The following is a 26,362-nucleotide window of genomic DNA, read 5'->3' on the forward strand; positions in this document are numbered from 1 at the left end:
CACATTCTGTCACTCTGTATAAAGGGTGCGCTCACACGAGTGTATGACGCGCACGATTATCGTATCACCCGGCGCGGCCGCACACTCTGGACACGAGCGTCTCAGCTGCATAGAAATACAAGCAGCTGGCCCGCTCCTGTCCGGAGAGTGCGCGGCCGCGCCAGGTGATACGATAATCGTGCGAGTCATACACTCGTGTGAGCGCACCCTATGGAGGAGTACGGCAGCCATTACTTCCTCTACCGGACATGGCTGATAACAGCGAGCAATAGATTGTATTTCTGTGTCCAACATTGATCCACACTGAAGTCGTCTGCACAGTGACAGCCGACTATTCTGAGTATAATGCCGGACCCTGCAGCCGAGTATTCTACACCAGTCACTATAATGTCTGGCCCGGGGAGATAAGGTGGGCACTCCCCGGTCACCGCTCCCGCCATTTCTGTCTGCTCTGGGGATTGCCATTCTGGGAATTGTCTTTACACTTCGCACTCTGCAGTTATCAGATGTAGGAAAAGATAAATCCAAGGATGGATCCATACACAGAGCGTCGCTCTGCAGCTCATCCATACACAGGAGCGTCGCTCTGCAGCTCATCACTCCTCCATACACAGGAGCGTCGCTCTGCAGCTCATCACTCCTCCATACACAGGAGCGTCGCTCTGCAGCTCATCACTCCTCCATACACAGGAGCGTCGCTCTGCAGCTCATCCATACACAGGAGCGTCGCTCTGCAGCTCATCCATACACAGGAGCGTCGCTCTGCAGCTCATCACTCCTCCATACACAGGAGCGTCGCTCTGCAGCTCATCACTTCTCTATACACAGGAGCGTCGCTCTGCAGCTCATCACTCCTCCATACACAGGAGCGTCGCTCTGTAGCTCATCACTCCTCCATACATAGGAGCGTCGCTCTGTAGCTCATCACTCCTCCATACATAGGAACGTCGCTCTGCAGCTCATCACTCCTCCGGAGCCGGCTTATCAGACTGATAAATTAATCAGAAGCCCCCAGCACGCCGAAGCCTCGTCTCCCCGAAATCATCCGCCTCCATACACATTAGACTGCAAAAGCCATCATATCACCGGGCTGAGGTGACAATAGTCTAATGTGTATGACGACTCTGCCCCTCTGATACAGCGAGTCAGATGATATGTTACTGGGGAATAGTGAGTGCAGCTCTGGAGTATAATACAGGAGGTAACTCAGGATCAGTAAAGTAATGTATGTACACAGTGAGTGCACCAGCAGAATAGTGAGTACAGCTCTGGAGTATAATACAGGATGTAACTCAGGATCAGTAAAGTAATGTATGTACACAGTGAGTGCACCAGCAGAATAGTGAGTGCAGCTCTGGAGTATAATACAGGAGGTAACTCAGGATCAGTAATGTAATGTATGTACACAGTGAGTGCACCAGCAGAATAGTGAGTGCAGCTCTGGAGGATAATACAGGAGGTCACTCAGGATCAGTAATGTATGTACACAGTGAGTGCACCAGCAGAATAGTGAGTGCAGCTCTGGAGGATAATACAGGATATACTGTAATATTGTTTGTGACCCTCTTTATGTTCGGGCTTTTACCTTGCTCCTCTGCGCTCCTGTCACATTGTACTGGACACTTCTCCGGTCTCGTCTCTACAGGACGGGCTGCAGCATGGCGGAGGATTGCTAGGTGTGTGCACTGTCACTGGCCTCCACAGGTCTCTTCTGGACCGAGCGAACAATGCGCCTGCTCGTCCGATCTCTCCACCATCGGCTGCAGCCTCTTATCCCGAAGACCTGGGACCAAACCGAATACTCCAAAACATGTCGCCTGTGAGTGTCGCTGGAAGGCGTCAGCAGCTTCACAGGTCACATGACCACTTCCAATAACCAGTTTGGTGAGCATGGCTGACATCAGCGGCCGTCCACACCCTACTGCTACCGTATACCTGCACAGGAGAGTGCAGCGAGCCCCCCCTTCCCCTGGGCACTGTGCAGCGAGCCCCCCCCCCTTCCCCTGGGCACTGTGCAGCGAGCCCCCCCCCCTTCCCCTGGGCACTGTGCAGCGAGCCCCCCCCCCTTCCCCTGGGCACTGTGCAGCGAGCCCCCCCCCTTCCCCTGGGCACTGTGCAGCAAGCCCCCCCCCCCCCCGGGCACTGTGCAGCGAGCCCCCCTTCCCCTGGGCACTGTGCAGCGAGCCCCCCCCCCCCTTCCCCTGGGCACTGTGCAGCGAGCGCCCCCCCCCCTTCCCCTGGGCACTGTGCAGCGAGCGCCCCCCCCCCTTCCCCTGGGCACTGTGCAGCGAGCCCCCCCCCTTCCCCTGGGCACTGTGCAGCGAGCCCCCCCCCCTTCCCCTGGGCACTGTGCAGCGAGCCCCCCCCCCTTCCCCTGGGCACTGTGCAGCAAGCCCCCCCCCTGGGCACTGTGCAGCGAGCCCCCCTTCCCCTGGGCACTGTGCAGCGAGCCCCCCCCTTCCCCTGGGCACTGTGCAGCAAGCCCCCCCCCCCTGGGCACTGTGCAGCGAGCCCCCCTTCCCCTGGGCACTGTGCAGCGAGCCCCCCCCTTCCCCTGGGCACTGTGCAGCGAGCCTTCCCCCTGGGCACTGTGCAGCGAGCCCCCCCCCCCTTCCCCTGGGCACTGTGCAGCGAGCCCCCCCCCCTTCCCCTGGGCACTGTGCAGCGAGCCCCCCCCCCCCCTTCCCCTGGGCACTGTGCAGCGAGCCCCCCCCCCCCCTTCCCCTGGGCACTGTGCAGCGAGCCCCCCCCCTTCCCCTGGGCACTGTGCAGCGAGCCCCCCCCCCCCCTTCCCCTGGGCACTGTGCAGCGAGCCCCCCCCCCCCCTTCCCCTGGGCACTGTGCAGCGTGCCCCCCCCCCTTCCCCTGGGCACTGTGCAGCACGACCCGCCACCTCAGGATTTGTGCATTTAGGGTGGACTTTAGAATAAAAAACATAATCAGAGCTGTCCCCCTGGAAGAGAGAAGACCGGGCAACGACCTGTGCAGGGGAAGTATGAGCAACTATATGGCTGCCAGAGGGGGAAGGAGACTGATAATGTCTAGATCCACCTCTAGCAACACAGCAACAGCAGCACCAAGATGCAAATAAAAAAAGAGAAAAATTACAAAGTTGGGGTTTTTTACGTAAAAAAAACTGCAAATTACTAAAAAAAATAAAAACTTATTACATACATAAACCGTCACCCGTCGCCACTGCCTCTGCAGGCGACACGCAGCGCGGAGCTCAGAATCCTCCCCTGAACCCCTATTGTTACCCACATACGTCCCCGCCTGAAGCGGTTCATGCAGACATTGATGAGGGGTGCAGACCCGGCCCCCGCGCCTCTACCTGACCTACTTGTGTTCTCCGTAGCGATCCGTACACATTAGTGAACCAGGATGCTTTGGAAGTTGATGAAAGCCTTTAATGTGCGCTCACTGATGGAAGCGCAGGGAGTTCAGCACAAAGATAGGGGGGTTTGGTTTTTTTTGCTTTTTGTTGAAGATTTTTCAGCCTTTCCCTTCAGAGACTAAAACTGAAGCTCGGGTTTGGAGAGACATTGCAGGATATATTATGGCGGTGTGTGTGTGTGTGTGTGTGTGTGTGTGTGTGTGAACCGCGGCAGTGTGTGTGTGTGTGTGTGTGTGTGAACCGCGGCAGTGTGTGTGTGTGTGTGTGTGAACCACGGCAGTGTGTGTGTGTGTGAACCGCGGCAGTGTGTGTGTGTGAACCACAGCAGTGTGTGTGTGTGTGTGTGTGTGTGAACCACGGCAGTGTGTGTGTGTGTGTGTGTGAACCGCGGCAGTGTGTGTGTGTGTGAACCGCGGCAGTGTGTGTGTGTGAACCACAGCAGTGTGTGTGTGTGTGTGTACCGCAGCAGTGTGTGTGTGTGTGAACCGCAGCAGTGTGTGTGTGAACCGCAGCAGTGTGTGTGTGTGTGTGAACCGCAGCAGTGTGTGTGTGTGTGTGTGTGTGTGTGTGAACCGCAGCAGTGTGTGTGCGTGAACCGCGGCAGTGTGTGTGCGTGAACCGCGGCAGTGTGTGTGCGTGAACCGCGGCAGTGTGTGTGCGTGAACCGCGGCAGTGTGTGTGCGTGAACCGCGGCAGTGTGTGTGCGTGAACCGCGGCAGTGTGTGTGTGTGTGAACCGCGGCAGTGTGTGTGTGTGTGTGTGAACCGCGGCAGTGTGTGTGCGTGAACCGCGGCAGTGTGTGTGCGTGAACCGCGGCAGTGTGTGTGTGCGTGAACCGCGGCAGTGTGTGTGCGTGAACCGCGGCAGTGTGTGTGTGTGTGTGAACCATAGCAGTGTGTGTGTGTGTGTGTGAACCGCAGCAGTGTGTGTGTGTGTGTGTGTGTGTGTGTGAACCGCAGCAGTGTGTGTGTGTGTGAACCGCAGCAGTGTGTGTGTGTGAACCACAGCAGTGTGTGTGTGTGTGTGTGTGAACCACAGCAGTGTGTGTGTGTGAACCGCAGCAGTGTGTGTGTGTGTGTGTGTGTGTGTGAGAACCGCAGCAGTGTGTGTGTGTGTGTGTGTGTGTGTGTACCGCAGCAGTGTGTGTGTGCGCGTGTACGTCAGCAGTGTGTGTGTGTACCGCAGCAGTGTGTGTGTGTGTGTGTACGGCAGAAGTGTGTGTGTGTGTACCGCAGCAGTGTGTGTGTGTGTGTGTGTGTGTGTACCGCAGCAGTGTGTGTGTGTGTGTGTACCGCAGCAGTGTGTGTGTGTACCGCAGCAGTGTGTGTGTGTGTGTAGCGCAGCAGTGTGTGTGTGTGTGTGTGTGTGTGAACCGCAGCAGTGTGTGTGTGTGTGTACCGCAGCAGTGTATGTGTGTGTGTGTGTGTGTACCGCAGCAGTGTGTGTGTGTGTGTACCGCAGCAGTGTGTGTGTGTGTGTGTAGCGCAGCAGTGTGTGTGTGTGTGTGTGTGTGTGTAGCGCAGCAGTGTGGATGAAATCTAGCATTGCTCTCCACCTCACACTGATGCTCCATCACTCCAGTCCTGTCCAGAGCTGTGATCACAGGACTTCTGGATCCTAATGGTAATAGACTGGTTAAAGGGAATCTGTCACCGGGTTTTTACCACGTAATCTGAGAGCAGCATAGCGTACGGGCAGAGACCCTGATTCTAGCGATGTGTCACTTACTGAGCTGCTTTTGATAAAAATCACTGAAAAATCAGCAGGATATTATCATTACAGGACTACTTGGTGTGCTGCAAGTAGTCCAGCATATTCCTTAGCTCTGTATAAGGGTACAGTTCCACTTGCGAGATGCGAGAGCATCGTATGTGATATGCTAATGACCCTCTGCTGCGAGCGTCACCCGAGGGTCATGCGACTGATGCCATCTTGTGATCATATCACAGCTGTGGAGGAGAGGGAGGGAGCACTTTCTCCATCTCCTCCGCTGTCTGTCTCTGCGTACATCGCACTGCGGTCAGATGACATGTGAGTGCAGTGCAAGGTTTCACACGCTCCCGTAGACTTGTATGGGGGTGCGTGAGCCGAGAGTCGCTGCCAAACGTATCATGCTGTGATTCGTTCCGCATACCACTATGGCATCTGAAATCATCGTAGATGGACACTGCCCTATACCTTTGCACTGGTGTGAGAGCAATCCGATGTTTTATTGGATGGCACTCGTCTGTGCAAAACCCAAGTGGAACCGAGGCCTAACTGCGAGATCTGCAGCAGAGGAGACAGCTCAGTGACATATCGCTGGAATCAGGGTCTCTATCTCTACATTACGCTGCTCTCAGATGGGGAGCAAACACCTAGTGACAGACTCCAGATCGTTACTCAGCCCTATAATCAGTCCCATATCTACAGAACGAAACTATTGGCCGAGCAGTCATCTGTTTTCCCACCCTCCAGACTCCTCAGTCCTCCTCCACCCCAGGTGCTTCCGCCTTCCACCACCCCCAGTCTCCTCCATCGTCCTCCACCCTCCAGTATCCTCCGCCCCCCAGTCTCCTCTGTTGTCCTTTACCTTCCAGTCTCCTCCGCCCCCCAGTCTCCTCCGTCATCCTCCGCCCCCCAGTCTCCTCCGTCATCCTCCGCCCCCCAGTCTCCTCCGTCATCCTCCGCCCCCCAGTCTCCTCCGTCATCCTCCGCCCCCCAGTCTCCTCCGTCATCCTCCGCCCCCCAGTCTCCTCCGTCATCCTCCGCCCCCAGTCTCCTCCGTCATCCTCCGCCCCCAGTCTCCTCTGTTGTCCTTTACCTTCCAGTCTCCTCCGCCCCCCAGTCTCCTCCGTTATCCTCCGCCCCCCAGTCTCCTCCGTCATCCTCCACCCCCAGTCTCCTCTGTTGTCCTTTACCTTCCAGTCTCCTCCGCCCCCCCAGTCTCCTCCGTTATCCTCCGCCCCCCAGTCTCCTCCGTCATCCTCCGCCCCCCAGTCTCCTCCGTCATCCTCTGCACCCCAGTCTCTTCCGTCATCCTCCGCCCCCCAGTTTCCTCCGTCATCCTCCGCCCCCCAGTCTCCTCCGTCATCCTCCGCCCCCAGTCTCCTCCGTCATCCTCCGCCCCCCAGTCTCCTCCGTCATCCTCCGCCCCCCCAGTCTTCTCCGTTATCCTCCGCCCCCCAGTCTCCTCCGTTATCCTCTGCACCCCAAGCTCCTCCGTGATACTTTGCACCCCAGTTCTTCTCCGTCATCCTCCGCCCCCCAGTGTCCTCCATTATCCTCCGCACCCCAAGCTCCTCCGCACCCCAGTCTCCTCTGTTGTCCTTCACCCTCCAGTCTCTTCCGTCATCCTCCGCCCCCTAGTCTCCTCCATTATCCTCAGCCCCCAAGCTCCTCCGTCATCCTCTGCACCCCAGTCTCTTCCGTCATCCTCCGCCCCCAGGCTCCTCAATCCTCCTCCGCCCCCAGACTCCTTTGTCCTCATGGCTTCTCCTCCTTTCAAGCGCCTCTGCCCCCAGGCTATTCTGTCCTCCTCTGCCCCCCATGTTCCTCTGTCCTCCACTGAACCCCAGGCTCCTCTGTTCTCCTCCACCATCCTCTAGACTCCTCTGTTCTTGTCCGCCCTCCAGACTTCTCCATCTTTCAAAGTCCTCCATCTTCCTTCACCCTTCAGTCTCCTCTGTCCTCTAAGTTTCTCCATCCTCCACATTCTTCCATCCTTCTCCGCCCCCCCCAGTCTCCTCTGTCCTCCTCAGGCCTCCTTCTTCCTATGTCCTCCTCCACCCTCCAGGCTCCTCTGTCCTCCTGCAAACTCCTCCATCGTTCTCCATCCCCCAGACTCCGCCGTCCTCCTCTCCACCCTCGAGGTTCCTCAGTTCTCCTCCACTGTCCTCCGCCACCCTTATCCGTCCTCCTCTTTTTCCCTCTAGACCCCACTGGAGGACATTTATCTTCTCGAGAAGAGTATTAATAAACACATCCTTTTTCGGGGTTGGGGGCGAGTTGATCGGCGGGGGCCAGGTCCCATACACTCTTCATCCACCCCAGGACGGGTGGGCTGCTTTACGCTCTGTATACAAAGGCCCCTTATACAGATCATATGATCGGATGGGTCGGATTTTGGTAACCACCACCTGAGCCCCATAGTGCAGTACTTTTTGTAATACCACAATCTCCTCCTTCATATTTTATTCTGGAAGACTCACATTTCCTGCTCAGTGGCCAATGGGGAGGGGGTCAGACGGCCGGAGGGCCGCTCAGATCACAGCCATGAGGCTACTACATACGACAGCTCCATAGACATCGGATTTGCTGGGGGGGGGGGGGGGGGGGAGGGGGATTTCTCAAAATTGCGGCGACCCTCCAAGTAATAAGTAAACTTGTAAAAAAACAACAAACAATAAAACCATTCCACACCCCATTAATGTACACATTGGCTTATCCTCCATGCTATATCACCAGAGACGAGGGAGGGGAAGGTGGACGTACGATTGTACGCGGATCCTGCGCAGATCTGACGCCGGTGACGGACGCCGGTGACGGACGCCGGTGACGGACGCCGTGATCATCCATCTTTGGGCGCCAGAGGTCGGAGGAGCGCTCCTACCCCCGAATAGAAAGTCAATAAGTGAACCTGAGTGGGTGACAATAGCCGCCATAATCAGCGCCTGATGTTGATTTAGGGCGATAAGTGGCGATAACAGGATCTCGGTGTTATCAGAGCAGGAAGTCACATACAGTATAATCTCCGGAGAATCGCCAATCGATCCGCGGATACAGCTATTAATGAATCATTTAACCGCTCGTCCCCGTCCTATGTAAGTAACCCTGCACTCCTGTGTGACTGCTAACCCACCAGGCCTGCTCACACAGCTGAGGACTCGCTGCAATGTGTCAGTGGAGACAATCCTCTATGCGGTAAACAGAACACCCCTGTGCAGATGGTATCCAGTCTAGAGGACAGGCTGGAAATATTATACAGGATAGTTTAGACTCGGGTGCACATCCTGCAGTGCTGTTCTGCGCAGCACCCAATGCAAATGTTATAGTCTCCAAATGGGCTGCAGTCAGCAGTAGGGACCTCAAGGATCAGTACTGGGAGCAGTGGGGACCTCAAGGATCAGTACTGGGAGCAGTGGGGACCTCAAGGATCAGTACTGGGAGCAGTGGGGACCTCAAGGATCAGTACTGGGAACAGTGGGGGACCTCAAGGATCAGTACTGGGAGCAGTGGGGACCTCAAGGATCTGTACCTGGAGCAGTGGGGACCTCAAGGATCAGTACTGGGAGCAGTGGGGACCTCAAGGATCAGTACTGGGAGCAGTGGGGACCTCAAGGATCAGTACTGGGAGCAGTGGGGACCTCAAGGATCAGTACTGGGAGCAGTGGGGATCTCAAGGATCAGTACTGGGAGCAGTGGGGACCTCAAGGATCAGTACTGGGAGCAGTGGGGACCTCAAGGATCAGTACTGGGAGCAGTGGGGACCTCAAGGATCAGTACTGGGAGCAGTGGGGATCTCAAGGATCAGTACTGGGAGCAGTGGGGACCTCAAGGATCAGTACTGGGAGCAGTGGAGACCTCAAGGATCAGTACTGGGAGCAGTGGGAACCTCAAGGATCAGTACTGGGAGCAGTGGGGACCTCAAGGATCAGTACTGGGAGCAGTGGGGACCTCAAGGATCAGTACTGGGAGCAGTGGGGATCTCAAGGATCAGTACTGGGAGCAGTGGGGACCTCAAGGATCAGTACTGGGAGCAGTGGGGACCTCAAGGATCAGTACTGGGAGCAGTGGGGACCTCAAGGATCAGTACTGGGAACAGTGGGGACCTCAAGGATCAGTACTGGGAGCAGTGGGGACCTCAAGGATCAGTACTGGGAGCAGTGGGGACCTCAAGGATCAGTACTGGGAGCAGTGGGGACCTCAAGGATCAGTACTGGGAGCAGTGGGGACCTCAAGGATCAGTACTGGGAGCAGTGGGGACCTCAAGGATCAGTACTGGGAACAGTGGGGACCTCAAGGATCAGTACTGGGAGCAGTGGGGGCCACGTGATACAGTTCTGGGAGCAGTGGGGGCCACAATGATTAGTATTGGGAGCAGTGGGGATCTCAAGGATCAGTACTGGGAGCAATGGGGACCTCAAGGATCAGTACCGGGAGAAGTAAGGGCCACAAGGATCTGTACTGGGAGCAGTGGGGACCCTCAAGGATCCGTACTGGGAGCAGTAGGGGCCACATGATACAGTTCTGGGAGCAGTGGGGACCACAATGATTAGTATTGGGAGCAGTGGGGACCACAATGATTAGTATTGGGAGCAGTGGGGACCACAATGATTAGTATTGGGAGCAGTGGAGACCACAATGATTAGTATTGGGAGCCATGGGGGCCACAAGGATCAGTACTGGGAGCAGTGGGGGCCACAAGGTTAGGATTAATTATTTTTAATCTCTTTATGAATAGATGGGATGGAGAAAAAACCTCTGCGTGGGAAAATACCCGGCCAATGAAATTTAAGACTATGTTCACACATAATGGTTTTCTGCAGCCACAACCTGCTGTAAGGAGTGGATTACAGGAGTGCTTTGTCTACGTCTACAGTAAATCAGTGATGATGCTGTGAAAAACGCTGCTGCATATTTTGCATTCATTCCTTTCTAAGGCTACATGCGCACGCTGCAGTTTTATTGTCACAAAAACTGCAGCCAAAACTGCACCTTGTCCCCGAGAGTCTGGAAATGGAAAAAAACACTTGCAAAAAAACCCCAAAAATGTTGAAACCATTGTCTCAGATTTGAAAGAAAAAAAAAACAAACGTAGTTTTCCAATTCAGTCAGGAAAACAAAAAGATGCATGTGCATGAGATTTCTGAAATCTCAGTTTTTACTGTAAAAAGAAGTTTTTTAATTTGCATAAAAAAAAAGACGTTGCAAAAATGCAACATGTGAACATAACCCTGATAGTGATTACACGGGGAGGAAGGGCCTCTACATTACGGGGGGGAAAGGTCTCTGCTAATATGAGAGGCTGGAAAAGATGGGTGTAATTAGCTTAGAAAAAAAACCTCAGAGGAGATCTCATTTATACAGTGCAACCTCAGAGGAGATCTCATTCATACAGTGCAACCTCAGAGAAGATCTCATTCATACAGTGCAACCTCAGAGGAGATCTCATTTATACAGTGCAACCTCAGAGAAGATCTCATTCATACAGTGCAACCTCAGAGGAGATCTCATTCATACAGTGCAACCTCAGAGGAGATCTCATTTATACAGTGCAACCTCAGAGGAGATCTCATTTATACAGTGCAACCTCAGAGGAGATCTCATTCATACAGTGCAACCTCAGAGGAGATCTCATTTATACAGTGCAACCTCAGAGGAGATCTCATTCATACAGTGCAACCTCAGAGGAGATCTCATTTATACAGTGCAACCTCAGAGGAGATCTCATTTATACAGTGCAACCTCAGAGGAGATCTCATTCATACAGTGCAACCTCAGAGGAGATCTCATTCATACAGTGCAACCTCAGAGGAGATCTCATTCATACAGTGCAACCTCAGAGGAGATCTCATTCATACAGTGCAACCTCAGAGGAGATCTCATTTATACAGTGCAACCTCAGAGGAGATCTCATTTATACAGTGCAACCTCAGAGGAGATCTCATTCATACAGTGCAACCTCAGAGGAGATCTCATTTATACAGTGCAACCTCAGAGGAGATCTCATTCATACAGTGCAACCTCAGAGGAGATCTCATTTATACAGTGCAACCTCAGAGGAGATCTCATTCATACAGTGCAACCTCAGAGGAGATCTCATTTATACAGTGCAACCTCAGAGGAGATCTCATTCATACAGTGCAACCTCAGAGGAGATCTCATTTATACAGTGCAACCTCAGAGGAGATCTCATTTATACAGTGCAACCTCAGAGGAGATCTCATTTATACAGTGCAACCTCAGAGGAGATCTCATTTATACAGTGCAACCTCAGAGATCTCATTTATACAGTGCAACCTCAGAGGAGATCTCATTTATACAGTGCAACCTCAGAGGAGATCTCATTTATACAGTGCAACCTCAGAGGAGATCTCATTCATACAGTGCAACCTCAGAGGAGATCTCATTTATACAGTGCAACCTCAGAGGAGATCTCATTTATACAGTGCAACCTCAGAGGAGATCTCATTTATACAGTGCAACCTCAGAGGAGATCTCATTTATACAGTGCAACCTCAGAGGAGATCTCATTCATACAGTGCAACCTCAGAGGAGATCTCATTTATACAGTGCAACCTCAGAGGAGATCTCATTTATACAGTGCAACCTCAGAGGAGATCTCATTCATACAGTGCAACCTCAGAGGAGATCTCATTTATACAGTGCAACCTCAGAGGAGATCTCATTCATACAGTGCAACCTCAGAGGAGATCTCATTCATACAGTGCAACCTCAGAGGAGATCTCATTCATACAGTGCAACCTCAGAGGAGATCTCATTTATACAGTGCAACCTCAGAGGAGATCTCATTTATACAATGCAACCTCAGAGGAGATCTCATTTATACAGTGCAACCTCAGAGGAGATCTCATTCATACAGTGCAACCTCAGAGGAGATCTCATTTATACAGTGCAACCTCAGAGGAGATCTCATTCATACAGTGCAACCTCAGAGGAGATCTCATTTATACAGTGCAACCTCAGAGGAGATCTCATTCATACAGTGCAACCTCAGAGGAGATCTCATTTATACAGTGCAACCTCAGAGGAGATCTCATTTATACAGTGCAACCTCAGAGGAGATCTCATTTATACAGTGCAACCTCAGAGGAGATCTCATTTATACAGTGCAACCTCAGAGATCTCATTTATACAGTGCAACCTCAGAGGAGATCTCATTATACAGTGCAACCTCAGAGGAGATCTCATTTATACAGTGCAACCTCAGAGGAGATCTCATTCATACAGTGCAACCTCAGAGGAGATCTCATTTATACAGTGCAACCTCAGAGGAGATCTCATTTATACAGTGCAACCTCAGAGGGAGATCTCATTTATACAGTGCAACCTCAGAGGAGATCTCATTTATACAGTGCAACCTCAGAGGAGATCTCATTCATACAGTGCAACCTCAGAGGAGATCTCATTTATACAGTGCAACCTCAGAGGAGATCTCATTTATACAGTGCAACCTCAGAGGAGATCTCATTCATACAGTGCAACCTCAGAGGAGATCTCATTTATACAGTGCAACCTCAGAGGAGATCTCATTCATACAGTGCAACCTCAGAGGAGATCTCATTCATACAGTGCAACCTCAGAGGAGATCTCATTCATACAGTGCAACCTCAGAGGAGATCTCATTTATACAGTGCAACCTCAGAGGAGATCTCATTTATACAATGCAACCTCAGAGGAGATCTCATTTATACAGTGCAACTTTGGATTAAGAGTAACTTTGTTTGAGAGAGTTTTGCAAAACAAGCAAAGATTTTCACAAATTTGTAACTTGGTTTAAGAGCAATGCTTTGCAATAAGAGCAAATATTCACTGTGCACACGTCCGGTTCTGTCCGTTCACCGCGCTCTGACCCGCTCTGGAGGTAACTTTCTGTACAGATGTACTAATCTTTAATCTAATCTAATCTTTATTTTATATAACGCGAACATATTCCGCAGCGCTTTACGTACATCAGGAACACTGTCCCCATTGGGGCTCACAATCTAAAGTCCCTATCTGTATGTCTTTGGTGTGTGGGAGGAAACTGGAGTACCCGGAGGAAACCCACGCAAACACGGGGAGAACATACAAACTCCTTGCAGATGTGTCCTTGGTGGGATTTGAACCCAGGACCCCAACGCTACAAGGCTGCAGTGCTAACCACTGAGCCACCACAAGACTACAGTGCTAACCACTGAGCCACCACAAGACTGCAGTGCTAACCACTGAGCTACCACAAGACTGAAGGGCTAACCACTGAGCTACCACAAGACTGCAGTGCTAACCACTGAGTCACCACGAGACTGCAGTGCTAACGAGAGTCACCACAAGACAGCAGTGCTAACCACTGAGCCACCACAAGACAGCAGTGCTAACCACTCAGCCACTATAAGACTGCAATGCTAACCACTGAGCCACACAAGACTGCAGTGCTAACCACTCAGCCACTATAAGACTGCAATGCTAACCACTGAGCCACCACAAGACTCCAGTGCTAACCACTCAGCCACTATAAGACTGCAGTGCTAACCACTGAGCCACCGTGCCGCCCATACTGTATGCAGTATACCATTGCACAGTACAGTATATACTATATAGCACTTCTATTTGTGGATACAGTATTGCACTTTCTGGTAACCAGTGCAGCACATTGCTTGTATTGTACCTCCCGCACACCAACAATTCTATTGTAAAGTAATGTGCAGTTTAATTTGCTTTATATCTTTTTTACTCTACTGCACAGTATTATGTATTAATGTCCTGTAATTGTATATGAATACAGGACATTATTTTGTATTACTGTACTGTAATAAGTTTGTATAAATACAGTAAATATTTTTTGGGTTGTGGAACGAATTGTCTGCGCTTCAATTATTTCCTATGGGAAAATTGCTTTGATATATAAGAGTAAGGCTATGTGCGCACACTGCGTTTTTTTGACACTGCGTTTTTGTGCGTTTTTGGCCGCTAAAACGCACAAAAACGCACCTGCGTCGAAAAAAATGCATCAAAAAACGCATGCGTTTTTTTGCCACGATTTGGTGCGTTTTTGGCTACGTTTTGCTGCGTTTTTAACCTCTGCGTTTTGCTGCGTTTTTCCAATGCATTGCATGGGTGGAAAACGCAGAAAAACGCAGGAAAGAATTGACATGTCCATTTTTTTTTTCAAGCTCAAAAACGCAGCTTAAAAAAACAGTTGTGTGCGGACAGCAAAAATGAAAACTCATAGACTTTGCTGGGGAAGCAAAGTCCTGCAGTTTTGAGGCCAAAAACGCACCCGAAAAACGCCGCAAAAACGCACTGTGCGCACATAGCCTAACTTGGTTTAAGAGCTCACTCCCGGAGCAGATTATGCTCGTAATCCAAGGTTCCACTGTGTGTAGAATAGAGGGGTATTAGAAAAGGATCAGGAGCATTTGTTACTGTGGGAGGACAGGAGATTCCGGCAGCTGAATTGGGAAGGGTTCTTTACAGTTAGAGCAGACAGACTGTGGGGCGGTAGTATTGGCGGACACTACATAATCATATATAGGAGGGACGGAGAAGTGGCATTGCGGATAATAACGGATAGAGCATGGATAACTGGTGGAGATGGAGACCCGGATGGACGGGCGTCCTGGGAGTGGATCCAGCACTTTTTCTATACTCTAAACCTCTCAGATGGCGATACCTTGTAACTTTAGTGCGGTCCTTGCAATTGGTCTGGGTAATCACATTGTGTCCTTGGGTTGCAAAAGTCTCAGTACCCCGGACAGTGAGCGATGGTAATAATGGTAATCAGCCGGGAGAAGCGCACTGTCATTACTGGCTTTGAACTTCTTAGTTTTGTTGGCAGCAAGCGGAGATATTGTAAATGCTAAAAAAGAAACCTGAAATATTTCAGGCCTTTGATAGTGGAGCGATCGTCGAGCATGTCTGGATTCATCCACAGCTACGAAACGTCACACGGGCGCGGTACGATCCTGACGCTTGTCCCAATTGTCGGTAATGGTCGGGATCCGCTACTTTTGGAGCCTCCGCTTTGTGAATGAGCCCCACTGCTTAACTACAGGGTAATTAACCCATTCAGAGACTGATCCGGTGATTATTTTTTCTTGGGCGATGCCAGCGTGCTACTGTATTAGTGCAGCGAAGCTTGTGAAATCCGCCTCTTGGCGCTCGCTCGCTCCTGTAAGAGCCACATGCGGTGCTTTGGCCTCGGGGCCTCGTGAGTTACAATTAAATTCCCTTTAACTTGTAATAAGACAAAACTAATCTTTACCCCTCGTCACTTTAGTTCCAGGACCCGCTCCGCAGGTCCGAGCCCACGCGGCTGCAGCCGTAACCTCCGCCGCTCGTGCCGCCAGCGGCCAAGCACCTTATTTCTCATTTAACCTAATTAAAATGTGTGCTGCTTCCTAATGCCGCGTGCGTGTGCGCCATCTGGGATGTGTTTCAATTATCACAAAAGTATTCACGTGGGAAACTACGAGCAACACAACCGATAGGAGCGAAGTACTGCGCCCAGATCAGAACAAAAAAAAAAAATAGAGCTTTGTGGGTGAAGACGCTGCACAGGACCACGTCTCCTGTCCTGTGATTGTGTGGTTATACAAAGTCTGCACGCCCCTGATAAATTACCAGATAACAAGAAACAAAATTCAGAATGGTTTCCATCTTTAATGTCACCCATAATCTGCAGAAATCCACTGAAATCATGTTGACAATAATGTGGTTGCGTAAGTGTCAACACCCTCTTTAATCAGTCCAGAATCACCGATCACATTCCCTCCATGTTACACAGTATCAGCGCTCGGCCGCCGTCATTTACAGCGATTCTGATTATCCCCAGAAAAAGTGTCGCTGTTCCAGGAGGATTTTCCTGACATTTCCTGTTTCATCAACAGCTGACAACACAGCAAAGGGATCTCCCTGTGGAAAGTAATCCACCAAGAGAAGGTATAAATATTTCTCAGGCATTAGATCTACCATGGACACTGTGAAGATGTCATCAAGAAGTGGCTGAAATTTAGAACCGGACGTTCCTCAAAAATTAATGAAAAAGCCAAAACCTCCATCAAGTCTGCTACAAGCATGTGGGGAATGTTTTATGTCTGATGAGACCAATGTGTAACGTTTTGCTACAATTCCAAATGTTTGGCTCAAAGTCAAATTGCATATCACCAACCAGAAGATCACTCTCCCCTCAGTGAGGCGTGCTGGAGGTAGCATTGTGCATCACCCTTCCCACAGTGAGGCATGTTGGAGGCATTATTGTGCATCACCCGCCCCACAGTAAGGCATGTTGGAGGCAACATTGTGCATCACCCTCCTCACAGTGAGGCATGCTGGAGGTAGCATTGTGCATCACCCTCCCCACAGTGAGGCATGTTGGAGGCCGCATTGTGCATCACCCTCCCCACAGTGAGGTATGCTGGAGACAGCATTGTGCATCACCCTCCCCACAGTGAGGTATGCTGGAGACAGCATTGTGCATCACCCTCCCCACAGTGAGGCATGCTAGAGGCAGCATTGTGCATCACTCTCCCCACAGTGAGGCATGCTGGAGGCAGCATTGTGCTTTGGGGCTGGAACTAGTCAAGGTGGAGGGATTTATGGACAGTTCCAAATATCAGTCAATTTTGTTAAATTCTGTCAAAACCTTCAGCTTCCTCTGCTAAAAATTTGAAGATGAAGAGGAACTCCAGTTTTCAGTACACCAACACTAAGCGACTTAAAAAAATCAGCAACAGAACGGCTTCTTCAAAAACAGATGGAAGTTGTGGAATGGCCGATCCCAAACCTGAGTCCAAGGGAAAATCTGTGGTGACCAGAAGAGGGCGCTCTACACAGGAGATGACCCCCAATCTGACAGAGGTGGCAAAGATCACAGATTCTAGAAGTGATAGACTCCGAGACAAAGACTGAACGCTGCCAGAAATTCACAGTGGACTTCACCAAAGTATTAGTGTAAGGGTGTGTAAATTTATGCAACCACATTTTACTTCTCTGAAATCTTGTCAGGTAGATAAAGACAATTGGAGTGGATGTGTGCAGATGATGGGCCACATTAAAAGTAGAAACAGTTCGGAAATGATTCTCATGGAATTGTTTTACATGACAAAACCTTGGCTTCTACTAGGGGTGTGTAGACTTTCTATATCCACTGTACCCGGCACAGGTTATTTTGTCCTGTATACCGCATCTTCAGCATCGGCCTCTTGTGTGTAACAGGACGGCGAAAAAGGTTTCCTCAGGTGTGAAATAAATGCTGCAGCCATCGAAGGGTTAATAGATAAAAATAATCAATGAAAATGTAAAGTGAATGAAAAAAAGAGAAATGTAAAAATTCCCCTCAATGTTCAGTGATGGCCAGAATCCTCCACAGGATCTCAGAGAGCGCTGGCGGGGCCTCAGGGGCCACCGGGTCCAACCCCTGCGAGGTCAGGCTCCCCAAATCCTCCCGGCTATGCGATTCCCCGGCTTCTAGAAGAATTCCATTATTGTGAGCTCACTGCCTCCTGTGGTCGCCTGCTCCAGACTCTGACTGCCCTCACCACCTCCTCAGTATTCAGGGACCGCCCGTCTCCTCCGTCCTCAGTATTCAGGGACCGCCCGTCTCCTCCGTCCTCAGTATTCAGGGACCGCCCGTCTCCTCCGTCCTCAGTATTCAGGCACCGCCCGTCTCCTCCGTCCTCAGTATTCAGGGACCGCCCGTCTCCTCCGTCCTCAGTATTCAGGGACCGCCCGTCTCCTCCGTCCTCAGTATTCAGGGACCGCCCGCCTCCTCCGTCCTCAGTATTCAGGGACCGCCCGTCTCCTCCGTCCTCAGTATTCAGGCACCGCCCGTCTCCTCCGTCCTCAGTATTCAGGGACCGCCCGTCTCCTCCGTCCTCAGTATTCAGGGACCGCCCGTCTCCTCCGTCCTCAGTATTCAGGGACCGCCCGCCTCCTCCGTCCTCAGTATTCAGGGACCGCCCGTCTCCTCCGTCCTCAGTATTCAGGGACCGCCCGCCTCCTCCGTCCTCAGTATTCAGGGACCGCCCGCCTCCTCCGTCCTCAGTATTCAGTGACCGCCCGTCTCCTCCGTCCTCAGTATTCAGGGACCGCCCGTCTCCTCCGTCCTCAGTATTCAGGGACCGCCCGTCTCCTCCGTCCTCAGTATTCAGTGACCGCCCGTCTCCTCCGTCCTCAGTATTCAGGGACCGCCCGTCTCCTCCGTCCTCAGTATTCAGGGACCGCCCGTCTCCTCCGTCCTCAGTATTCAGGGACCGCCCGTCTCCTCCGTCCTCAGTATTCGGTGACCGCCCGTCTCCTTCGCCCTCAGTATTTGGTGACGGCCCGTTACCTCCATCACTTCTCCTCCGTTGTACACAGGTTACGGAGGAGCTTGGCAGGAGATTGGAACAATCATCTTGGAGACCTGACCCCAGATCTTCTGTGTCTGAGGCTTGTGCGGATCCTTCTGTGTCGGAGGCTTCTGCGGATCCTTCTTTCGCTGAGGCTTGTGCGGATCCTTCTGTGTCGGAGGCTTCTGCGGATCCTTCTGTCGCTGAGGCTTGTGTGGATCCTTCTGTCTCTGGATCCCAGACTGACGGGATGATGTGAGATCCGGACTCTGTGTGATCACCACCTCCGGGACTCCTCATTCTTGGTGACATCGTTTGGATGTTGGACCTCATTGTCCAGCTGCAGAATAAATTTGGAGCCGATCAGACGCCTCCTGATGGTATTATATGATGGGCAGTAGCTGCCTGTATTTCTCAGCATTGAGGTCAGCAAGAAACGTGCAACGGTGAAAACCATAGAAACAGTCGTCAGCCAAGAAACTAGAGAGATGAAACATATACGGTGTGTTACTGGTCATCGTAATGGGCAGATGCACAGCAGTGCCATCAGTTCAGAAGTGCCAGCGACCAGTGGGACCAGCTACACCATCGGAGGAGTAGAAAAAGGCAGCAGGTGCCGATACTTGTCCACCTTGTAAAACCTTCAGGAGGCGTCTGATCGGCTCCAGTTTTTTTCAAGGTCTCCTTGAGTCGAGGTCACATGACTATGTATTCAGTACGTGGCAGTGATGCGTTCCACACCTCGTATGCTGCGCTTTGCTCCGGGTTCAGGCCTCGTATGCTCAGTGTGTGCAGACATGGCCGGGTACACACAGGTGCGTATGCTCCGCTTTGCTCCGGGTACACACAGGTGCGTATGCTCCGCTTTGCTCCGGGTTCAGGCCTCGTATGCTCCGTGTGTGCAGACATGGCCGGGGACACACAGGTGCGTATGCTCCGCTTTGCTCCGGGTTCAGGCCTCGTATGCTCCGTGTGTGCAGACATGGCCGGGGACACACAGGTGCGTATGCTCCGCTTTGCTCCGGGTTCAGGCCTCGTATGCTCCGTGTGTGCAGACATGGCCGGGGACACACAGATGCGTATGCTCCGCTTTGCTCCGGGTACACACAGGTGCATAGTATGCTCCGCTTTGCTCCGGGTTCAGGCCTCGTATGCTCCATGTGTGCAGACATGGCCGGGGACACACAGGTGTGTATGCTCCGCTTTGCTCCGGGTACACACAGGTGCGTATGCTCCGCTTTGCTCCGGGTACACACAGGTGCGTATGCTCCGCTTTGCTCCGGGTTCAGGCCTCGTATGCTTCGTGTGTGCAGACATGGCCGGGGACACACAGGTGCGTATGCTCCGCTTTGCTCCGGGTACACACAGGTGCGTATGCTCCGCTTTGCTCCGGGTACACACAGGTGCGTATGCTCCGCTTTGCTCCGGGTACACACAGGTGCGTATGCTCCGCTTTGCTCCGGGGTTCGGGCCTCGTATGCTCCGTGTGTGCAGACATGGTCGGGTACACACAGGTGTGTATGCTCCGCTTTGCTCCGGGTACACACAGGTGCGTATGCTCCGCTTTGCTCCGGGTACACACAGGTGCGTATGCTCCGCTTTGCTCCGGGTACACACAGGTGCGTATGCTCCGCTTTGCTCCGGGGTTCGGGCCTCGTATGCTCCGTGTGTGCAGACATGGTCGGGTACACACAGGTGCGTATGCTCCGCTTTGCTCCGGGTACACACAGGTGCGTATGCTCCGCTTTGCTCCGGGTACACACAGGTGCGTATGCTCCGCTTTGCTCCGGGTACACACAGGTGCGTATGCTCCGCTTTGCTCCGGGTACACACAGGTGCGTATGCTCCGCTTTGCTCCGGGTACACACAGGTGCGTATGCTCCGCTTTGCTCCGGGTACACACAGGTGCGTATGCTCCGCTTTGCTCCGGGTACACACAGGTGCGTATGCTCCGCTTTGCTCCGGGTACACACACAGGTGCGTATGCTCCGCTTTGCTCCGGGTACACACACAGGTGCGTATGCTCCGCTTTGCTCCGGGTACACACACAGGTGCGTATGCTCCGCTTTGCTCCGGGTACACACAGGTGCGTATGCTCCGCTTTGCTCCGGGTACACACAGGTGCGTATGCTCCGCTTTGCTCCGGGTACACACAGGTGCGTTTGCTCCGCTTTGCTCCGGGTACACACAGGTGCGTATGCTCCGCTTTGCTCCGGGTACACACAGGTGCGTATGCTCCGCTTTGCTCCGGGTACACACAGGTGCGTTTGCTCCGCTTTGCTCCGGGTACACACAGGTGCGTATGCTCCGCTTTGCTCCGGGTACACACAGGTGCGTATGCTCCGCTTTGCTCCGGGTACACACAGGTGCGTTTGCTCCGCTTTGCTCCGGGTACACACAGGTGCGTATGCTCCGCTTTGCTCCGGGTACACACAGGTGCGTATGCTCCGCTTTGCTCCGGGTACACACAGGTGCGTTTGCTCCGCTTTGCTCCGGGTACACACAGGTGCGTATGCTCCGCTTTGCTCCGGGTACACACAGGTGCGTATGCTCCGCTTTGCTCCGGGTACACACAGGTGCGTATGCTCAGCTTTGCTCCAGGTACACACAGGTGCGTATGCTCCGCTTTGCTCCGGGTTCGGGCCTCGTTACCAGCACAAAGCTCTAATTAAGATGATATTGTTTTGATTCGTTTAATCCTGCAGAATTATTGAAGCCAAAATAGAAACCGGCGGAAAATAATCATTGAGAAGAAAAAAACAAAAATGAGAAGAAGATGGCATTTACCCAAAAGTCATCAACGGGATCCGGGAGCGGGGGCCGGGGGCGTCACGAGGGTCTCAGGTCATGGCCCGGACGTCCATCATTGCACAGATGGTAACAAAGCGATCCAGCCTAGATACAATGTATCCGATGCAGTGCACAGGGCGGTCACATTCACCTGGATGGAGCAGACCAGCGGCGATCACACGGCGAATACATCCACCATTACACCGCGGCCTTAGTATATCGTGTCCCCTTCATGCCCAGCGGTCACGCTATGTACGGGGAAGTACCAAGCGAATGGCGAAACGGAAGGGAAACCCTGTGTCTAGGGAAAGGGACCCCTGACCTTACCGCTGGTCCCTGGGGTCCTTCAGCACCCTTACCTACAGATGACTCAGGCAGAAGTACAGCAACGATACCACAGAGGAGTACAAGCCTCCTGCTTGCAACCAAGGCTTGAAGGAACGGAAAATATCATCACCAGTCTAAGGAAGGAAGAGGTATATAAGCACCAAGACAATGCCGATGATCAGCAGCTGGTGGAAGGCGAGCTCCTGCTGGGTCCTATAAGGAGAGAGATGAATCCAGCAGGAAAGCAGCTACCTATACCAATGATACGGACAGCAGGAACAATGGAAAGTCAGGAGCATTCTGCGCAGCCAAACACTGTGACCTTCTATGGCCAGAAACCACATGGCCATCTGTCATCAGTGACACCAGTGGACAGAAGCCCCAATCATAACTAACCCTCACAAAAACATGGACACTTTTTCCTTCCTATTTCTCTTCCATTTCTTTAAGTGAAATTGTTGCTGAGGGGGTTAATTACACTCCATTAACGGGTCCGAGCTGGTGGGGGAGGGGCGGCCGCACATAATTTCCCCCTAATATTATAAAAGAGAAGCAAAAAAAAAAACAGATTAAATTGTTATTCTCCACGGACAGACAGGACGGGGTTACACAGCAGATCTCCCGGCGCACTAAATACACGATGAATGTGATATAGATGCGCTCTGGTGCAGCATTAGTCACTGACTAATCCTCATTATGGATTGTAATGGCGCCACCTGCAGGGTGAAAATGCACAGCAAGCAATTGTATGGCCGAGATTATAGAGAAACAGCGCCACCCCTGACCATGGGTTGTGTATGGTATTGCGAGAGCAGCCGCATTGAAGTGAATAGATCTGAGCTGCAACACCATGCACAACCTGTAGTCAGGGGTGGCGCTGTTTCTGATTGAAAGTGGACATTTTATATTATATATATGAAACCAAGAAGAAAGAGTCTTTCAGTTTGCCAGATAGCAAATGTACCCACACAAGCCATATTATGAAAATATAATTATTTTATTATAAATGCTGTAGGGGAATCAATTATAGGCATACATAGATAAATATAGGACCAAGGGAAATGGTGCTGGAGGGGAAAACCCCACGTGTCCCAAGCATTCATTCAGGAGAACAAGTCTCTACTGAGTAACGGCAGACATATCATAGTTAATAACACCAGGCAGACAAAGCTCAAAAAAGAGTAAAAAGCGGCCAAAGAAGCCAAGACAAGTAATAGCCAAGGGCAGAGCCACCTACCAGGAGAATATGACGCCGGGGGCCAGGGTAACACGTGGGGACCAACGTCCCAACACGTGTTTCGCTCCGTGTGCTTCGTCGGGGGACGACTAAAAATAGTGCAGGAGTAAATCTTATATAGGGGGTCCAACCCCAATAGACAAACGCCCCCTCATTAAGTAAATCGTAAGAACCGGGGTATAGCGTGACGCGCCGCACTGGATCCTCAGCAGCGGAAGCCGGAGGGAAGAAAACTTCCTGTGACGTCACAACACTTCCGGAATTCCGCTGCTAAGGACGCCAGCCGCGGCCGCGTCAGAAAGTAGAGACTTCCCTCTGATACGTCATCGGGTAAGTCCTAGTGGAGGGCGCCAAATCGTCCATTAGTGAACAGGGCAACAATGCCCACAGTTGTAAAAAGGACGGGAAATCAATTATAGGAGCGTTCCACAAAAAAAATCGCAATATACCCCAGTAGGAATAAATATTGAATATTGAAGGGACATAAAGGAAGCAGAAGATGCATTAAAGAAACAGGGAGGAGAATGAAAACGGCCAGTCTCACATATTCACCACCACATATACAGCAATAGAACATAATGTATGTGATAATACGTGTCACGCTCCCCGGGTCCTCACCCCCGCTCCCCGGCTCACCTGCCACGCTCCCCGCTCTCCAGCCTCCGGTGCCCGTCCTTCCCAGGCCCCCTGGTGCCCGATTCCGGCGCCCGACGGCTTCCCAGGATCTGGCCGGCTCCCCTGCGTCCTCCTCTCAGCCTCCTTCCCTGGCTTCTGGCACCCGGGCGGCGCGCATGCGCATTAGGGCGCGCGCGCGGTCACTGACCCTTTCTTAAAGGGCCAGCGTCCATTAACAGGAAATGAGGTTGAACAGGTACAGGGTATAAAGGGGGTTAGTGTCCAAGGGGGCGGGGCCTGATCTTCGTGTTTTCCAAGCTATGAGTCAGGTCTCATTGTGTCGTCTTGCCATACTCACGTATCTCTCTTCTAGAGCTGATCCTGCCTCGCCAGCCGGGCCTGCTGAATCCCGAACCCCGCACGCTGTCCGTCTGCCATCTGACAGTCCGTACCATCTCGGATCCCTGCAGTGACCCGTCATCTCGCTCCAAAAGGTTCCGGACCCCGCCTGACATCATCTCGGCTTCCGAACCTGAGCTACGTCACCCGGACTACCATCCGTGACTCCGTGGTCCCAGGGACTTCTTCGGTACCTTCACTTGCACGGACTGTTCTACTGCCCATACTGCTGCAGCTACCGGACTCCTTACCACCATCTTAGAGTTCGGCCCAGTGGATCCACCTCCTGGGTCTGCCCGACCGCCTGGCCCTGACAGTAAGATCAGGCCATGGATCCCGCTGCAGCACTAGCGGCCTTGCAAGAGGAACTCCAACGCCAGCGTGAAGTCCAGACCCGCATGCTGAACTTTATGACTTCCGTGGACACCCGCCTGTACACGTTACAAGCGGCAGTTACGCCTTCAACGTTCCGGGCCTCCACTAGTCAATCCACGACTCCCGCACCCGTGGCAGCCTCTTCGAATGCTTCCCAACTCCGTTTGGCTTCACCACCTCGTTATGCCGGAGATCCCAAGACCTGCAGGGGCTTCATAAACCAATGTTCCCTTCATTTCACGCAGCTACCACACTTGTTTGCCTCCGACCAAGCCAAGGTCGCCTTCATCATGTCTCACCTAGAGGGCGAGGCACTGGCGTGGATGAATCCCTTGTGGGAGAAGGAGGACCCTATGACCAAGGATCTTCAAGAGTTCCTGCAGGCCTTTCGCAGCACCTTTGACGAGCCGGGACGCGCCTCTGCGTCTGCTTCATCCCTTCTCCGCTTACGTCAAGGAACACTGACGGTGGGCCAATACGCCATCCGTTTCCGCACCTTGGCTTCAGAACTCGGGTGGAATAATGAGGCCCTAACAGCCGCCTTCTGGGAAGGACTCTCGAGTCGCATCAAAGATGAGTTGGCGGGTCGTGACGTGCCCTCCACCCTAGATGCTCTGATTGCCCTAGCAACTCGAGTGGACCTTCGTTTTCAGGAGCGCTCCAAAGAGCTGTCTCGTGAGAGGCGTCCGGTACGGCATTCTTCTCCCCCACAGAAGCCCTCCGTCTCTCAGTCATCAACAGCTGGGATTCCCGTCCACGAGCCCATGCAGATCGACCGAGTACGACAGTCTGAACAACGTCGAGCAGAGCGGCTCGCCAAGGGTCTCTGCTTTTACTGCGGAGAAGACACACACCTCCTACGCTCCTGTCCGGAAAGGCCGGGAAACTCCAAAGCCTAGGGTTGGTAGGAGAGGCCACCCTAGGTGCTGGGACTCTCTCAGACCCGGTTATGTGGACTGTGCAAGTGTCAACGGGAGAGACGCGCTTCACGGCTGAGGCATACCTCGATTCTGGAGCAGCAGGCAATTTCATCCAGCAGGCCACTGTGGACAAGTACCAGCTGCCTGTTACTCTACTCGAGAAGCCCCTAGTGATTGCCTCTGTGGATGGGAGACCCCTCTCTGATACCATCTCCTGGGTCACCAGACCGGTCGAACTGCGTATCGGTGCCCTGCACACCGAGAACATCGCTCTCTACGTCCTTCCACACATGTCCCATCAAATCCTGCTGGGACTTCCCTGGTTGCGGACTCACGAACCATCAGTCAGCTGGGGTACTGGCGAAATCACCCGATGGGGTCCTGCTTGTCATGAGAAGTGTCTGAAGTCCATACAACCCATCCGACGACCTCCGGTTCCAGAGAACCTACCGGAACTGCCCTCGGCCTATTGGTCCTTCGCAGACGTTTTTGACAAGAAGGAGTCTGAGGTACTTCCGCCACACCGTCCCTACGATTGTGCCATCGACCTGCTCCCAGGAGCAACACCACCTCGAGGACGGATATATCCGTTGTCTCCCGCCGAAACCAGGGCCATGTCTACCTACATCACAGAGTGCCTGGCAAAGGGATTCATCCGGAGATCCTCCTCTCCTGCGGGAGCAGGCTTCTTCTTCGTTAAGAAGAAAGAGGGTGACCTACGCCCATGCATCGACTACCGGGGTCTGAATCAGATCACCGTCAAAAACAAGTACCCTCTGCCGCTCATCCCCGAATTGTTCGACCGGCTCAGAGGAGCCCGTGTGTTCACCAAGCTGGATCTGCGGGGTGCCTACAACCTAGTTCGTATCCGCTCTGGGGACGAATGGAAGACCGCGTTTAATACTCGCGATGGGCACTATGAATACTGCGTGATGCCCTTCGGCTTGTGTAACGCACCAGCAGTCTTCCAAGAATTGGTGAACGACATATTCCGGGACCTCCTCTACATCTGTGTAGTAGTTTATCTGGATGACATCCTTATCTACTCTCCGGACCTCCAGACCCACAGAGAGAACGTACAGCTGGTTCTACAAAGACTGAGAGAGAACCGTCTCTACGCCAAATATGAGAAGTGTGTCTTTGAGCAGTCCTCTCTTCCTTTCCTGGGAAACATCATCTCGGGTACTGGACTGCAAATGGATCCAAAGAAGGTCTCCTCCATACTCAACTGGCCTCCCCCTTCTGGACTGAAGGCAATCCAACGGTTCCTGGG

At 52.5% G+C, this 26,362-nt stretch overlaps 2 protein-coding genes across 2 annotated transcripts in view; one reads left to right on the plus strand and one right to left on the minus strand.

Annotated features, from left to right (window-relative positions):
* FOXN3 (forkhead box N3) overlaps positions 1-1,816 on the minus strand; it is a 188,418-nt gene extending 186,602 nt beyond the window's left edge. Inside the window, exon 1 of the mRNA XM_075331144.1 lies at positions 1,586-1,816. The gene's annotated coding sequence lies outside the window, so the exon portion shown is untranslated. The remainder of the gene's footprint in view (positions 1-1,585) is intronic.
* TDP1 (tyrosyl-DNA phosphodiesterase 1) overlaps positions 1-26,362 on the plus strand; it is a 217,538-nt gene that overhangs the window by 3,124 nt on the left and 188,052 nt on the right. The gene's annotated exons all lie outside the window — the stretch shown is intronic.

Source organism: Anomaloglossus baeobatrachus, chromosome 12 (assembly GCF_048569485.1).
Source record: "Anomaloglossus baeobatrachus isolate aAnoBae1 chromosome 12, aAnoBae1.hap1, whole genome shotgun sequence".
NCBI classification, from domain to species: Eukaryota; Metazoa; Chordata; class Amphibia; order Anura; family Aromobatidae; genus Anomaloglossus; species Anomaloglossus baeobatrachus.